Source organism: Panulirus ornatus, chromosome 35 (genome assembly GCF_036320965.1).
Source record: "Panulirus ornatus isolate Po-2019 chromosome 35, ASM3632096v1, whole genome shotgun sequence".
Classification (NCBI taxonomy): Eukaryota; Metazoa; Arthropoda; class Malacostraca; order Decapoda; family Palinuridae; genus Panulirus; species Panulirus ornatus.
The window spans coordinates 12,401,925-12,418,186 of NC_092258.1; the positions used below are offsets into that span (position 1 = coordinate 12,401,925).

At 47.3% G+C, this 16,262-nt stretch overlaps 1 protein-coding gene across 5 annotated transcripts in view; it reads right to left on the minus strand.

The window, feature by feature from the left end:
* The window catches only part of LOC139760167 (putative sodium-coupled neutral amino acid transporter 11), a 223,199-nt gene that overhangs the window by 135,475 nt on the left and 71,462 nt on the right, over positions 1-16,262 (minus strand). For 2 of the 5 annotated variants that reach the window (XM_071683085.1, XM_071683081.1), the window contains exon 2: positions 10,852-10,869. The gene's annotated coding sequence lies outside the window, so the exon portion shown is untranslated. Of the gene's footprint in view, positions 1-3,402; positions 3,967-10,785; positions 10,870-16,262 lie in introns of those variants that run through there. The other 3 variants (XM_071683087.1, XM_071683082.1, XM_071683086.1) reach the window with 2 other exon arrangements.

A 16,262-nucleotide genomic window follows, 5' to 3' on the forward strand; every position in this document is an offset into this window, starting at 1 on the left:
TAATACCTATAGAAGAGGGAAAAGTGAACCAACATTGTGGGCGTAGGGCAAGGGGGTCAAGTTTAGAAGTTAGCCTGGGACAATTCATAGGTCGGACCGCTTTCGGCTCAACTCTGTCAAGTAAGGATGCAGAGCTAGAACCACCCCAGATGTGATATCAGTACTCCATACATGGACGAACCAATCCTTTATATAAACGGAGCAACTGTTTACAAGAAAAGAAGTTTTGACATCTAAACGAGACACCCAATTTCTTAGAGGCAGCCTTAGCTATTCCCGTAATGTGGGGTTTCAAGGATGGAATGGATGTTACAGTAATACCAAGTATGTTCATCGAGTCACAAAACCGTCAAAGGATTGACGAGAGGTGTGAGGAGTTTCCGATGAGAGAGGGTTAGAAACTGGGTCTTGGAGGCATTAAACTTAACAAGATTTTGTGTACCCCACCGAGATATCTTGTCCAAGTCTGAGTCTACTGAGGAAGCTGTGTTAAGATGAGATGCAGATCGAGTGAGAGAAGAGAGGGAGCAGAATTAAAGGATGTGGACGAATGCAGTTTTGAGTCGTCAGTGTATGAGTGCAATGGATTTTCTGTGGAGTCGAAATCGTTGATAAAAAGAGATGAAAAAGTGTGCGGGACAGGATTGAACCTTGTGTTGCTCTCCTCAGTCTGTTCTACAATCATGTTGGTCACTACTTTCTTGAGCAATCATCTATTTGTACTGTAAGGGGAGGGAGTTTTACACTCGTGAGACCCCATCTCTTGAACTGTCTCTACATCCTTGTATACTTCTGTATGCCGTCCGTTTTTCCACGTTGAGATTATTTCTTTCATCCTCCATTCTTAAAACATATCTGCACATCATTTCAACAAGTTTCTTGCTTCGTGTCATGTTACATTTGATTGTTGTATCCCTGCAGCTCTCCAAGACCTGGTCACCAAGTCATCCGTCTGGTTGAAGAAAAACAAACTAGAGGTTGTGATCAGGTCACCCCTCACTCTTCTCTCCATCATGGAGGGTATTTTTCAAGGCTTCTAGCCCTTCCCTGTAAATGGGCTTTCTAGATTATGATATCTTTGTGCCCTTCCTCTGGACCTTCACTATTGGCTCTTTGTGCTTCCTGAGACACAGTGACTCAACCTGAGAATCATGTTCTAGTTTGGCCTTACCTGGGACTGTGAACAGCCTGCTGAGGTACTTCCTTACGTTAATATATACCAGGAGACGCTTTGCCGCCTTTGCTCTTCTCCTGTGCGACTCCAAAGGACAGGTTAGGGACGACGTTACACTATAAGTCCCGTCCACACACAGGTATCTGAAACTCGTTTCCAGCTAGATTATATTCATTACGTTTCCAACTAGATTATATTCATTACGATTATATTCATTACGTTTCCAACTAGATTATATTCATTACGTTTCCAACTAGATTATATTCATTACGATTATATTCATTACGTTTCCAGCTAGATTATATTCATTACGTTTCCAGCTAGATTATATTCATTACGTTTCCAGCTAGATTATATTCGTTACGTTTCCAGCTAGATTATATTCATTACGATTATATTCATTACGTTTCCAGCTAGATTATATTCATTACGTTTCCAGCTAGATTATATTCATTACGATTATATTCATTACGTTTCCAGCTAGATTATATTCATTACGATTATATTCATTACGTTTCCAGCTAGATTCTATTCATTTCATCAACCAGGTACCAGAGCAACTTTGGAGTTTGTTCAGGTCCCCTTGTGAGCTGATGCAATCCTCTTCGATTTTCATTTCCCTCCTGACCTTTGCAGCCGAGTCAGGCGGGAGGCCATACCTTCTGGAGAGTCATCCACATAAATCAAGAGGAGAAAGATGGTCCCACAAGAGAACCGCGAAGCGCTCTGACCTCCCAACTTTTCGAGAAGGCTCCTCCGACTTGCGTTCTTTGTCCCAGCACGTCAGCAGTCAGTCAGGCAAAGGAGTTTCCCATTTTTTTTTCGATGATTCAGCTCCTTAATCAGCTTCTTATGCAGTGGATTATCGTATGCTTCCTGGAAGTCGAATTGCAAACGACAATCCATCTCGCCATCTCTTTCGTCAAAAACAAAGTTCACACTATCATGGAAATCTAAGAGGCTCTCTTAGGTCATTTTCCCTTGACAGGAAGTCATCCTTTGGCTTTCCGATTCTCTCATCTTTTCCAGTACCTTCCAAGCTATATTCGTTAAGGAGACAGGTCTACAGTGTCTTTGCCCTATCTCTTTTCTTATAGACAGGTATGGCGTTTGCACTTCTTCACTCCCTCGTCACTTTAACTTTCTCCGGCGACATCTTGATCAGTACTTAAAGAGGTTTTTCAAGTGCCTCCTCACACACCTTCGTCACGTATCATGTCTCATCAAGTGTTCTCCAAGCTAAAGCCACACGTCCCCACTCCACCTCACAGGTGCTGGGGCTGTAGTGTCTTCCACTATGAAAACAAGTTTCCAGTTCGTCATTCCGTTCCTCACACACCCTCACGTCATTCTCAACAACTCTTCTCTCTCAATTCCTAAACGTGATCAGGTACTCTCAACCTGATAGATTACTCTTGATATATCCATGTCTTGTTTCACAATATCCCTTTCAAAACTTCTTTTGTTTTTCCTTTGTTATCCTGGTGCGGTTGTCCCTCGTTCTCTGATATCACTGCTTGGTGGATGGGGTGTCGTCTCTGTGCCTTCTTCACAGCACATCTCGTGGCTTCTCTACTTCTTGACATCTTTTACCGAATCGTATCCTCCTCCTCTTTCTCCGACGTCCCTCTATATTTGAGGCCAGAGGCACCCATGTCCCTTCTCCTCCACCGTCAATATCACAGAACCTCTCGTCACAAAGCCCTGTTTCCGGGCAAGTGAACTCCACTTCCCAATTCATGACACCATAGAAATTGTTGAGCTGTGTACGCTTTCCATAGCTGTACATCCTCTTTAAATCTGGTGTATATCCCTGTTGTTTTTAACCTCCTCATTTACTGCATGATCAAACTTACATCATTACACGATTATTTCTTTACAAGTGATATATTACATGCGATATTATCAATATCCATCCGTGTGTGTGTGTGTGTGTGTGTGTGTGTGTGTGTGTGTGTGTGTAAAACGACACGCTAGAAAGCACTCATCTATCCAGCAAGTGCTTAAACCAAACAATGCACCTTACTTTTGAGTCCAGGTACTCCCACACTACCACAATCACCACCATTGGTGGTGAGTCAGGTACTCCCACACTACCACAATCACCACCATTGGTGGTGAGTTCAGGTGCTCCACACTACCACAATCACTGGTCACGAACCCAGGTGCCCAAACAACACCACAAGACCATCATCCGCTCCTGAAGGTGTGAAGTGGGCGTAACTCACCTTCGGCAGGTGTAGGTAGGGCCAGCAACAGAGTTCCCGTACAGGAGGTGGTGTCCCGCCACAGGATGGGTCGCTAGCCACGGTGTCCCGCCGCAGGAGAGTTCTCCAGTTACAGTGTCCCGCCGCAGGAGGGTTCGCCAGCGACGGTGTCCCACCACAGGGGGGCTCGCCAGCTACAATGTCCCGCCACAGGAGGGCTCGTTAGCTATGATGTCCTCCCACAGGAAGGTTCACTAACTACAGTGTCCCGCCACAGAAGAGTTCGCCATCTAAAGTATCCCGCCACAGGAGGGCTTGCTACCAACGGTTTCCCACCACAGGAGGGTTCGCTAGGTATATTGTCCCGCCACAGGAGGGTTCGCTAGCCACAGCGTCCCGCCACTGGAGGGCTCGCTAGCTACGGTGTCCCGCCACTGGAGGGTTCGCTAGCCACAGCGTCCCGCCACAGGAGGTGTCGCCAGCTAAGATATTCGCCAGCGGGGAACAGGAGGAGGCTGGGGTCAAGGCGGCCGGGGGGCACAGAGCGCAGCAATGGACGCTCGCGCCAGCAAGCGTGTTCACGTAGACTGCTCCAGCCCGCCACACGCCTCCCCTCCTGCTGCTGCTGCTGCTGCTGCCTCCCGCCTCCCCCTCCCTCACCTCCTCCCCCAGCAACCACGCTACTCGCGCCGCCCCCACAGACGCCCCCCACCACCACCACCACTCGAGACTATGACTCAGACTGGTGCCACAAACATATCCAACTCCTGCGTCGGGGAGGTCTTCTCCTCATCCGCTCCGTCTGTCTTGAGGGGCTCCCTCGCCCCGTCTGTCTCTTCGTCTAAGGAGTCCCCATGACCCTGTCTGTCTATCTGGGGAGTCCCCCATCACCATGTCTGTCTATCTGGAGAGTCCCCTCACGTTGTCTGTCTCTGGAGTCCCCATGACCCTGTCTGTCTATCTGGAGAGTCCCCTCACCTGTCTGTCTGTCTTCACCCTCTCTGTCTGTCTGTCTTAGAGGTCCCCTTAGTCTCTGTCTGTCTGTCTGAGGGACACCTTCTCTCTCTCTCTCTCTCTCTCTCTCTCTCTCTCTCTCTCTCTCTCTCTCTCTCTCTCTCTCTCCTTCTAAACGTTCCCTCACCCTGTCTGCCTGTCTTGGCATTCCCTCACCCTGTCTATCTGTCTTAGCACCTCCTCACCCTGTCTATCTGTCTTGGAGGTTCCTCCCTCCTCACCGAAACCACAACACGACAGGGGGCATCACCTGCAAGGCTGTAAACCGCTAATGATCCTCTCACATCCATCCATCCACCTCACTCCAGCCACCTCACATGCTCTGGACGAAACCCCCTTCATTCATATTCACAAGCGCTTGGAAATCTTTCTCCCATTATAGTCTCCTCCCCTCGCCGCCCCCGCACACCCCTGGACGCAAACACGAACCACTCTATTCCAGGGAACGACCGAGTTATTCCAGACCCGCTGCTTCACTCACCCCAGGACCTGCACCACGGAGGAGTGATGCTGTTCAAGGTTCCAGGGTCTGGACTCTTGCCTCCCATGCTCATGGTACTTATCATTCTCGCTGTATCCTCTGTACGTATCCTGTGTCTATCCTCTGTATGTATCCTGTCTCTATCCTCTGTATGTATCCAGTCGCTATCCTCTGTACGTATCCTGTCTCTATCCTCTGTATGTATCCTGTCTCTATCCTCTGTATGTATCCTGTCTCTATCCTCTGTATGTATCCTGTCTCTATCCTCTGTATGTATCCTGTCTCTATCCTCTGTATGTATCCTGTCTCTATCCTCTGTATGTATCCTGTCTATTCTCTTTATGTATCCAGTCTCTATCCTCTGTATGCTTTCTGTCTATCTTCTTTATGTATCCTGTATCTATCCTCTGTATGTATCCTGTCCCTATCCTCTGTATGTACCCCGTCTATCCTCAGTATGTGTCCTGAATGCACCATTGGTGTACATGGTCTAGGCTTTCCACAATCATGAGAGTGAGGTAAGCGAAGAGGGACGTGTGAAAGGGTCCGTTTCCCTCAGTACATGAGGTAGCGCCTCCCAGGACCGGGTGGCCACGGTCAGGTCTGCTATTTAACACGAACTCCGACAGACGGTACACTCGTAACGTGCACTCAAGTTGCGCCGTGGGCAGAAAGTTGAGCTGGCAATGACGAGGCCACTGGTTCGAACTTGGGTGAGGGAGGGTGTTGTACAGTGTGGTATGTGTGGAGGAGGGAGTTATGTGTGGAGGAGAGGAGATGTGCTACAGTCTGTTGGAGAAGAGGAAGGTCGGTGGGCCCTGCACACAGTTTTATACACTGACCTATAAGCTGAATGTTATACACTGACCTATACACTGAACGTTATACACTGAACTTTATACTGAATGCTGTATACTGACCTATATACTTAATGCTATATACTGACCCATACACAATATTGTTCACTGGCCTATACACAATGTTATACAGTAACATATGCACAGTGTTATACACTAACCTATACACTGAATGGTATACGCTGACCAATACACTGAATGTTATACGCTGACCTATACACTGAATGTCATACACTGACCTATACACTGAATGTTATACACTGGCCTATACACTTAATGTTATACAGTAACATATGCACAGTGTTATACACTAACCTATACATTGGATGGTATACGCTGACCTATACACTGAATGTTATACACTGAATGTTATACACTGACCTATACACTGAATGTTATACACTGACCTATACACTGAATGTTATACACTGACCTATACACTGAATGTTATACACTGACCTATACACTGATCTATATACTGAATGTTATACACTGACCGGGCTTCCGGGCTAACACCACGGACCATCAGGTGGGGGACGGTACGTAGGAAGCCAAGCTTCTGGGCTAACACCACGGACTCACCGAGTTTAAAAAGGTCGTGAACAGGAGGAGGGAAAGTGTGGCTCACACCTCACCATCTGTATCATTATTCACATACTGGTCCCCCTCTCACCCTCTCCTCCCTCTCACCCTCTCCCCATCCCATCCCTCTCCCCCTCACATCCCCCTCTCCCCCTCCCATCCCCATCCCACTCCCATCCCCCCAACTACCACACACCTGGGGCCAGCGGACCGCGTCTCATCAAGCCAACACCACAAGTGTGACGCAGTGGAACATTTGCCTCGGCTCTGCGGGGGAACACGGATGCCTGGCGGGCATAGCAGGTGTTGCCAGGCGACAGAGACGTGCACATCACGTGGGACGCAACATCTGGGGAGGTGGGTGGATCTGACGAGCCACCTCCGCCTGAGGCGCCTGTCGCAGTTTACAGATGATGACCCGACCCTAAGTGGACGACTACGAGGATCGAACCGGGGATATTAATGTTCCCTCTTCCCCACCGGAGAGATGATTACAACGACGACACTTACAAACTCATTATCACTTTCTTCTTAAATATCTGACGTGACTCGAGTCTAGAATAACCCCACATGGCCAACACACTAGTAAGGAGGACACGCTACACTAATGTGTTGTGTTGACGTCTGAACCACAGCTTAATTTCCTGTGTTCGTACAGTTTTCCCCTCCCGGAGACGAGGTCATTGCTGTGGGGCTTTCATAGTCTTTCTCTGGTGTTGACTTACGGAACCAGGCCAGCAAGGAGGGGACGAGGCTCCTTCCTAACCAGAAGAGAGAGAGAGAGAGAGAGAGAGAGAGAGAGAGAGAGAGAGAGAGAGAGGAGGTACATTCCAGCAAATGGAAAGGAAGCCAAGAGAGAAGAGCTCAGCTACCGATATAAACCAGAGTTGAGACGGCCCGACATTTGCCGATAAGATGAGGTGAAAATGTAGGGGGTCAACTGTAGGGGGTCAAATGTAGGGGGTCAACTGTAGGGAGTGAGGGGTGGGGATGACCTCTTATGACCGGGGAGGGAATGTTTCCATCCAGTTTCTTTACCACGAAAGTTATGAACCTCCTTGTCTGTCTGTGTGCAGTTCTGACCTAGGAAGAAGCAGGTCAGGGCAGGTCAAAGATACAGAGACCATCTTCAGTGGGTTAACAAGAGGTAAAACACGAAGCCTGCTGCTGCTTCTCACAATGTGGAAACAGGCCATTCGAGAACTGGCTGTTACGAAGCCTCCTTTTTCCCATAGAATTGTTTCGCTGTGGAATTCGCCTTTTGCTCTTCATATAATCTTTCTACCTTTGAGAGTCAGGTCTGCACGCACCTGAAGTACACTGTCTAATTTCAACTTTCTTTTATCTTTTCACCCGAGATGGCCTCTGATTGAGCCATGTTCCTCCCATCAGCCAATATAAAAAGGAAAACTTTCTGGAGCTGCTTACTGCCTCTGACTCCACCTGGAGGCTGTAGACATAAACATAAGGGTAAATACTAGACTTCTGAAGTATGATATATGCTAACGAAATCCCATGTTTACATTAAGGGGGCTGGAACACTTTCAGGGCCAACTCCAGCGTACGGGTCCAGCGCTTTACCAGCGTCACCACAATAGCTTTACTCTCCTCCATAGCAACGTACTGACCACGGGTGCTCCTGCCCTGGTCAGGATGGGTCAGACCCACACACCACCACTGATGCCAGGTGAGTCTCCATCGACCAGCCCCACAGGATAGGAGCAGGTTGGGGTAGGTAGGTGGTGGCAGGTCTGTCGTCCCCTTTCAGGACTTGCCGCCTCCCTCCCGTCCACACGTCTTCCCAGTGACCTGTGCGGGGCTGGCTCACCCGCCCCCATGACCCGGCCACCTACCTAACTTCCATCATCATCTATTCACCTCGTCCATCCTCCTGACTCGGTCCGTCGCCTCCTCCTCCTCCTCCTCCTCCATCATTCATGTCCCTCCTTAGATTTCCCTCCCATCCTGTTGTCCACTTCGTCCTCACACTCCCGCTCCTTCTCCCATCAGTTCCTCGACTCCCACATCCTCCTCCCATCCTCCGCCGCCCACAGCCTCCTCCCATCCTCCGCCGTCCACAGCCTCCTCCCATCCACCGCCGCCCACAGCCTCCTCCCATCCTCCGCCGCCCACGGCCTCCTCCCATCCTCCGCCGCCAACAGCCTCCTCCCATCCTCCGCCGCACACAGCCTCCTCCCATCCTCCGCCGCCCACAGCCTCCTCCCATCCTCCGGCGCACACAGCCTCCTCCCATCCCCCGCCGCACACAGCCTCCTCCCATCCTCCGCCGCACACAGCCTCCTCCCATCCTCCGCCGCACACAGCCTCCTCCCATCCTCCGCCGCACACAGCCTCCTCTCATCCTCCGCCGCCCACAGCCTCCTCCCATCCCCCACAGTTCCCCTTCCACCAGGCCTGGCCCACACCACCATCAACCACCCACTCTGTTCACAAGATAAAGGCGCCGCCAGACTCCTAAACAAACATTACCCCAGACACTGGGCGACACCAGCTCCTCAGGTGTACACGTCTCGCTCCCGTAATGATCTAGACACCAGCTGTGTGTGTGTGTGTGTGTGTGTGTGTGTGTGTGTGTGTACACCTCTGGCTACATACACACCAAGCCTAAAAAGCTCGTAATTGCTCCTTCCAAAGTGAGTACTTCCACGTGATGACATACTTAGACCGTATGATGAACAGCTGACCGAACTACATGTTAGGGGTAGGAGGCCAGGAGTGGATGTCGGGGAGGCTGTGGCCAGGTGTGGATGTCGGGGAGGCTATGTGGCCAGGTGTGGATGTCGGGGAGGCTATGTGGCCAGGTGTGGATGTCGGGGAGGCTATGTGGCCAGGTGTGGATGTCGGGGAGGCTATGTGGCCAGGTGTGGATGTCGGGGAGGCTATGTGGCCAGGTGTGGATGTCGGGCAGGCTATGTGGCCAGGTGTGGATGTCGGGGAGGCTATGTGGCCAGGTGTGGAGGTCGGCCACCGCCTCCCCGACATCCACACCTGGCCACATAGCCTCCCCGACGTCCACATCCTTTCCCCGGAGACACTATCCTCACCCCAGCAGCAGACAGGGCGGCGCCAGATGAGTTCGCTCCCCACAGGGACCCGGGGATTTTAATTAAAGAGGCGACGGAAGGGAGGAGATGACTTGTCCCTCCCTCACTCAGCCCGGAGCTGGCGGTGACAACGCCGCGTCCATGTTACACCCGAGAGAGAGAGAGAGAGAGAGAGAGAGAGAGAGAGAGAGAGAGAGAGAGAGAGAGAGAAGAGGGAGGAAGATAGAGAGAGAGACTGTGTGTGTGTGTGTGTGTGTGTGTGTGTGAGAGAGAGAGAGAGAGAGAGAGAGAGAGAGAGAGAGAGAGAGAGAGAGAGAGAGAGAGAGAGAGAGAGAGAGAGAGAGAGACTGTGTGTGTGTGTGTGTGTGTGTGTGTGTGTGTGTGTGTGTCTACCTCCATACGCGTCCCCCCACAACAAGATTTTCCCATTAGGTAAGGTTAGTGGGCAGCGGCTACCTTTCATTCCGCTTAATTATATGAGAGAGAGAGAGAGAGAGAGAGAGAGAGAGAGAGAGAGAGAGAGAGAGAGAGAGAGAGAGAGAGAGAGAGAGAGAGAGAGAGTCAGAGAGTCAGAGTCCGTGAGCATTCAAGAGAGCTGAGGATTACCCGCGCCTCTAAAGACGACGCCGGAGCCTGAGAGATCAGCAGATGACACCTTCCCCCTGGACCAGAGAGAGCGTCATTCACACGGCCGTACAACTGCCACGAAAATATCCCCAGCAGGCATCTCCCTCACCCCAGCAACGTTGCCACACTCGCCATATCTAGAAAAAAAACATATATTCACCTACATCAAGAACCTGTGTGTTCGCATTGCCGTTATAAAAAAGCAGTATCTTCGCCCTAAGAGAAAGACTGATGATAATAGCAATATATTAATCTCTAATTAGAGGATAATCTCCCGGGAATATGATACAAAAAGCGATAGAGTAAATTTCATAATTCGATGTCGTCATCATCATCCTTCCCGCCATAGACACAGCTCGCATACATTCCTCTCCACAACGTATTTATCATTATTTAAACCTCAAAATAAGAACAGATATACGTAGGGAAGACGGACGTTATATGGCTCACTGAGTGATACCAAAAGTGGAGAAGATATCCAGTAGGAGACATCATTTCAGTGTGACACGTTCCGCGCCATAAGATTATTAAATGGGCAACTTGGCAACTGAGGCCACCGACGCCAGACTCACCTGTTGAACGTTAAGTGTGTCTTGCTCAGGTGCCGCCTCACCTTACACCCTCTTAACACCTCACTTTGCGTCTTCCTCAGGTGCCTCACCTAACGCTCTCTTACCACCTGAACTTACGTACGTCTTCCTGAAGTGCCTCACCTGATGTTCTCATACCACTTAGCTTATGTTTTCTTCAGGTGCCACTTCACCTGACGCCCTCTTACCTTGTGTCTTCCTCAGGTGCCACTTCACCTGGCACCTTCTGAGATGATCCTTTCTACTCTCCTCACCTCAACTGCTGGTTGTTTCTGTAATAATGATAATATCGGTTAATAATAATGATAAAGTGCATTCACACATTGAAAATATACAAGTTATAAAACAGTATTCACGAGCAATGAAAAATTTTTCTGAAATTATCTTTAGAAAGTCTATATATATATATATATATATATATATATATATATATATATATATATATATATATATATATATATATATAACATTTCTCTTATCAAAAGTTGTCATCTTTGTCCCCTTCATTGCCATATATGTATGGACTTATCAAAACACAAAAAGAATTTTCCAGCAAGACCTATAGTGAGTTCAGTAGACTCATCACATATAAATTGTCAAAATGGTTAGTTTCTTTATTAAGCCCTTTAGTTGGTAAGGTATCAAATTCTAATATCATGAACAATGTAGATTTAGTCAACAAGCTAAACAATATCAACATTAATTTTGATTTCAAACTAGTTCGCTTTGATGTTTCCTCACTTTTCACTAAAGTTCCAGTTGATGACCTTTTAGAATATTCATTTGATGTCTTGGATGATATTCATTTACCTGTTTCAAAGTCTAATTTCATTGAACCGATAAAATTGTGTATAAAAGACTGTGTATTTCAATTCAACGGAGATTATTATGCTCAAAAATTTGGTATGGCAATGGGTAACCCTCTTTCACCTGTACTAAGTAATCTTTATATGGAATTTTTTGAAATAGAATTACTAAAGGATATCTTACCTTCTAATGCAATTTGGTTTAGGTATGTAGATGATGTTCTTTGTGTTTGGCCAACAAATGAAAATTTACGAATATTTCTCCCCTTACTTAACACTTTAGTACCTTCCATCAAATTTACTGTAGAAAATGAAAATAATGGTATGTTACCATTTTTAGATTGCATGATCCATAGACAAGGAAACAAGTTTAAGTTTAGCATATACAGAAAACCCACCAATGTACGCTCATATATCCATTATTACTCATCTCAACATGGCAGAGTTAAATCATCATTATTTCAATCTATGTTCCATAGGGCATTACGTATTTGCAGTCCAGAGTTTATTGATAATGACTTTGAGAAGATATATTCTATTGGATCCAAGTTAAAGTACCCTAGATCTTTCATTGATAAATCCCTTAAGTTAGCAAAGAAATCATTTTATAGAGTTGAGCCCAAACCTCCCATTGACACCAAGAATCTTTTTGTTCTCCCTTTTAATCATAATTTCACTTTGCTTCCCATGTTGCTTAAATCCTTTAATGTAAATGTTGCCTTCAGCAACAATAATACTATAAAGAATATCTTAATCAGGAATTCACCAGAAAATTCTCTTGGATGCATCTATAAAGTGCCTTGTGGAAACTGTGATAAATTTTATGTTGGTCAGACTGGTAAGGATCTTTCTGTTAGACTTAAGCAACATAAATATAGTATAAGAACGGGACAAGAATCAAATGCCTTGTTTAATCACGTTAAAAACTATGATCATTGTATTGACTGGAGTAACGCCATCTCAGTTATTAACTATTATCAGAGAAATATCATTGAATCTTCTATTACTAAATACTCAAAGAATTATAATCTTAATATTAGTGATGGTCTATACAAATTAGATAACTTTATTGTTGATAAAATTTGTAAAATGATAAGTTTATGAACGCTCGTTGTATGTTTTGGACAATCACATGTTTACCAAATGGCGTCCTAGCTTCGTCTCTTCGATGTATATCAACTGACTGTTATATTTCTCTCTTGTGTCTCCCCTGATGATGTGATTATTACACGAGAGTGCACTTGGGAACTTTGCGTGTTTCATTTTCCCCGTGGACTCATAGGAATATATATATATATATATATATATATATATATATATATATATATATATATATATATATATTTATCATCAAATGGCATCCTCGCTACATCTCTTCGTTGTACATCAACTGACTTATATTTCTTGTATCTTCCCTGATGATGTGATTATCACACCAAAGTGTACTTGGGAACTTATCGTGTTTCATTTCCCCGTGGACTCATAGGAGGCAAGTTGTTAGAAGCAGTGAAAAGTTTTTATCGAGGATGTAAGGCATGTGTACGTGTAGGAAGAGAGGAAAGTGATTGGTTCTCAGTGAATGTAGGTTTGCGGCAGGGGTGTGTGATGTCTCCATGGTTGTTTAATTTGTTTATGGATGGGGTTGTAAAGGAGGTAAATGCAAGAGTCCTGGAAAGAGGGGCAAGTATGAAGTCTGTTGGGGATGAGAGAGCTTGGGAAGTGAGTCAATTGTTGTTCGCTGATGATACAGCGCTGGTGGCTGATTCATGTGAGAAACTGCAGAAGCTGGTGACTGAGTTTGGTAAAGTGTGTGGAAGAAGAAAGTTGAGAGTAAATGTGAATAAGAGCAAGGTTATTAGGTACAGTAGGGGTGAGGGTCAAGTCAATTGGGAGGTGAGTTTGAATGGAGAAAAACTGGAGGAAGTGAAGTGTTTTAGATATCTGGGAGTGGATCTGTCAGCGGATGGAACCATGGAAGCGGAAGTGGATCATAGGGTGGGGGAGGGGGCGAAAATTTTGGGAGCCTTGAAAAATGTGTGGAAGTCGAGAACATTATCTCGGAAAGCAAAAATGGGTATGTTTGAGGGAATAGTGGTACCAACAATGCTGTATGGTTGCGAGGCGTGGGCTATGGATAGAGATGTGCGCAGGAGGATGGATGTGCTGGAAATGAGATGTTTGAGGACAATGTGTGGTGTGAGGTGGTTTGAGCGAGTAAGTAACGTAAGGGTAAGAGAGATGTGTGGAAATAAAAAGAGCGTGGTTGAGAGAGCAGAAGAGGGTGTTTTGAAATGGTTTGGGCACATGGAGAGAATGAGTGAGGAGAGATTGACCAAGAGGATATATGTGTCGGAGGTGGAGGGAACGAGGAGAAGAGGGAGACCAAATTGGAGGTGGAAAGATGGAGTGAAAAAGATTTTGTGTGATCGGGGCCTGAACATGCAGGAGGGTGAAAGGAGGGCAAGAAATAGAGTGAATTGGAGTCATGTGGTATACAGGGGTTGACGTGCTGTCAGTGGATTGAAGCAAGGCATGTGAAGCGTCTGGGGTAAACCATGGAAAGCTGTGTAGGTATGTATATTTGCGTGTGTGGACGTGTGTATGTACATGTGTATGGGGGGGGGGGGCCATTTCTTTCGTCTGTTTCCTTGCGCTACCTCGCAAACGCGGGAGACAGCGACAAAGTATAAAAAAAAAAAAAAAAAAAAAAAAAAATATATATATATATATATATATATATATATATATATATATATATATATATATATATATATTAGTCCCATTGTATGAAGGCAAGGGAGACAAAGGTGAGTGTTCAAACTACAGGGGTGTAAGTTTGTTGAGTACTTATAAAAAGTTAACTGGACAGTAGTGACTAAGAGAGGTTAAGACATGCACAAAACATCTGACTAAGAAGTACAAACTGATTTTAGGGGCAGTAGAGGATAAGTGGATCAGGTGTTCGCTTTCAAGGCTGTGTGTGAGAAATACTATGAGAAACAGATGGCACTTATGGATCGGAAGAAAGCATATGATAGGGTTGATAGAGATGCCTTGTGGAAGGTCATACGAATATATGATGTAGGAGGAAAGTTACTAGAAGCAGTGAAAAGCTCCCATCAAGAGTAAAAGGCGTGTGTGAGAGTAGGGGAAGAGTGGATGGCTCCAGATGAAAGTTTGTCTGTGGCTGGTTTGACATCACCATGTCAGTTTGATTTGTTTATGGATGGGGTGGTAAGGGAGGTTGATGCAAGAGTTTTGGAGAGAGAGAGAGAGAGAGAGAGAGAGAGAGAGAGAGAGAGAGAGAGAGAGAGAGAGAGAGAGAGAAGAGGTCCGAAAAGCGAGTCAGTTGTTGTTTGCCGATGATACAACGCTGGTAGCAGATTCGAATGAGAAACTGTAGAAGTTGGTGGCGGTTTGGTAGTGTGTGAGATGGGAGGATGTTGAAAGTAAATGTGATTAAAACAAAGCTAATTAGGCTTAGCAGGGTAGAGGGACGGGTTAGTTGGAGGTGTGAGTTTGAATGGAGAAATTTTGGGAGAAGTGACATGTTTTAGATACCTGGGAGTGGAAATGGCAGCGAATGGAACCCATGGAAGCGAAAGTGGGTTATAGGTGGGTGAGGAGGCGAAGATCCTACGAGCACTGACGAATGTGTAGAATGAAACATCGTTATTTGGATGAGCGAAAATGGGACTGTTTGAAGGTATAGTTGGCCCGTTAACGATGCTGTATGGATGCGAGGCATGGAGAAGTAGCAGGAACAGCAGCAGCAAGCACAACTGCAGCAGCAAGAACAGCACCACCACCAGCAAGTACAGCAAGTAGCAGGAGCAGCAACAGGAAGAGCAGCAGGAAGTATAACAGCAGTGAGTACGGCAGCAGCATCAAGACAACAGCAGCAACGTGTACAGCAGCAGAGAGCAGAAGAAGCGGCAGCAGCAAGTACAGCAACAGCAAAAGCAGCAGCAGCAGCAGTAACAACAAGTGCAGCAGCAGCAGCTGGTGACACGTACACTTATTGATTGTGAGTAGCTGGAGTACGGCTCTGCACCACAGCCACCACCACCACCACCACAGCCACTGCCACCGCCAGCCACCACCACCACAGCCACCGCCACCACAGCCAACACTCTCACAACCATCCACCGTCACCACCACTACCACAGCCAGCCACCACCACCACCACAGCCAGCCACCCCCACCACCACAGCCAACACTCTCACAACCATCCACCGCCACCACCACCATAACCAACCGCCACCACCACCACAGCCAGCCACCACCACCACCACAGCCAGCCACCCCCACCACCACAGCCAACACTCTCACAACCATCCACCGCCACCACCACCATAACCAACCGCCACCACCACCACAGCCAGCCACCACCACCACCACATCCAACCACCACCACAGCCAACACTCTCACAACCAACCACAGCCAGCCACCACCAGCCACCACCGCAACCAGCCACTACCGTCACCATAAGGACAGCCACCATCACCACAACCACGGCCAGCTACCACCACCACCACAGATAATACCACCTCCACCACATCCACCACCACTACAACTATCACCACCACTGTACAATAGCCGGTAGTGGCCCCACTATCAAACACCAAGGCCACAGCCTTCATGGCCCACACCAGCCCACCTCGCATGTCATGGCCCACAACAGCCCACCTCGCACGTCATGCTCCTCCTCAGCCCACCTCGCACGTCATGCTCCTCCTCAGCCCACCTCGCACGTCATGCTCCTCTTCAGCCCACCTCGCATGTCATGGCCTTCATTAGCCCACCTCGCAAGTCATGGCCCACCTCGCATGTAATGCCCCTCACCAGCCCACCTTGC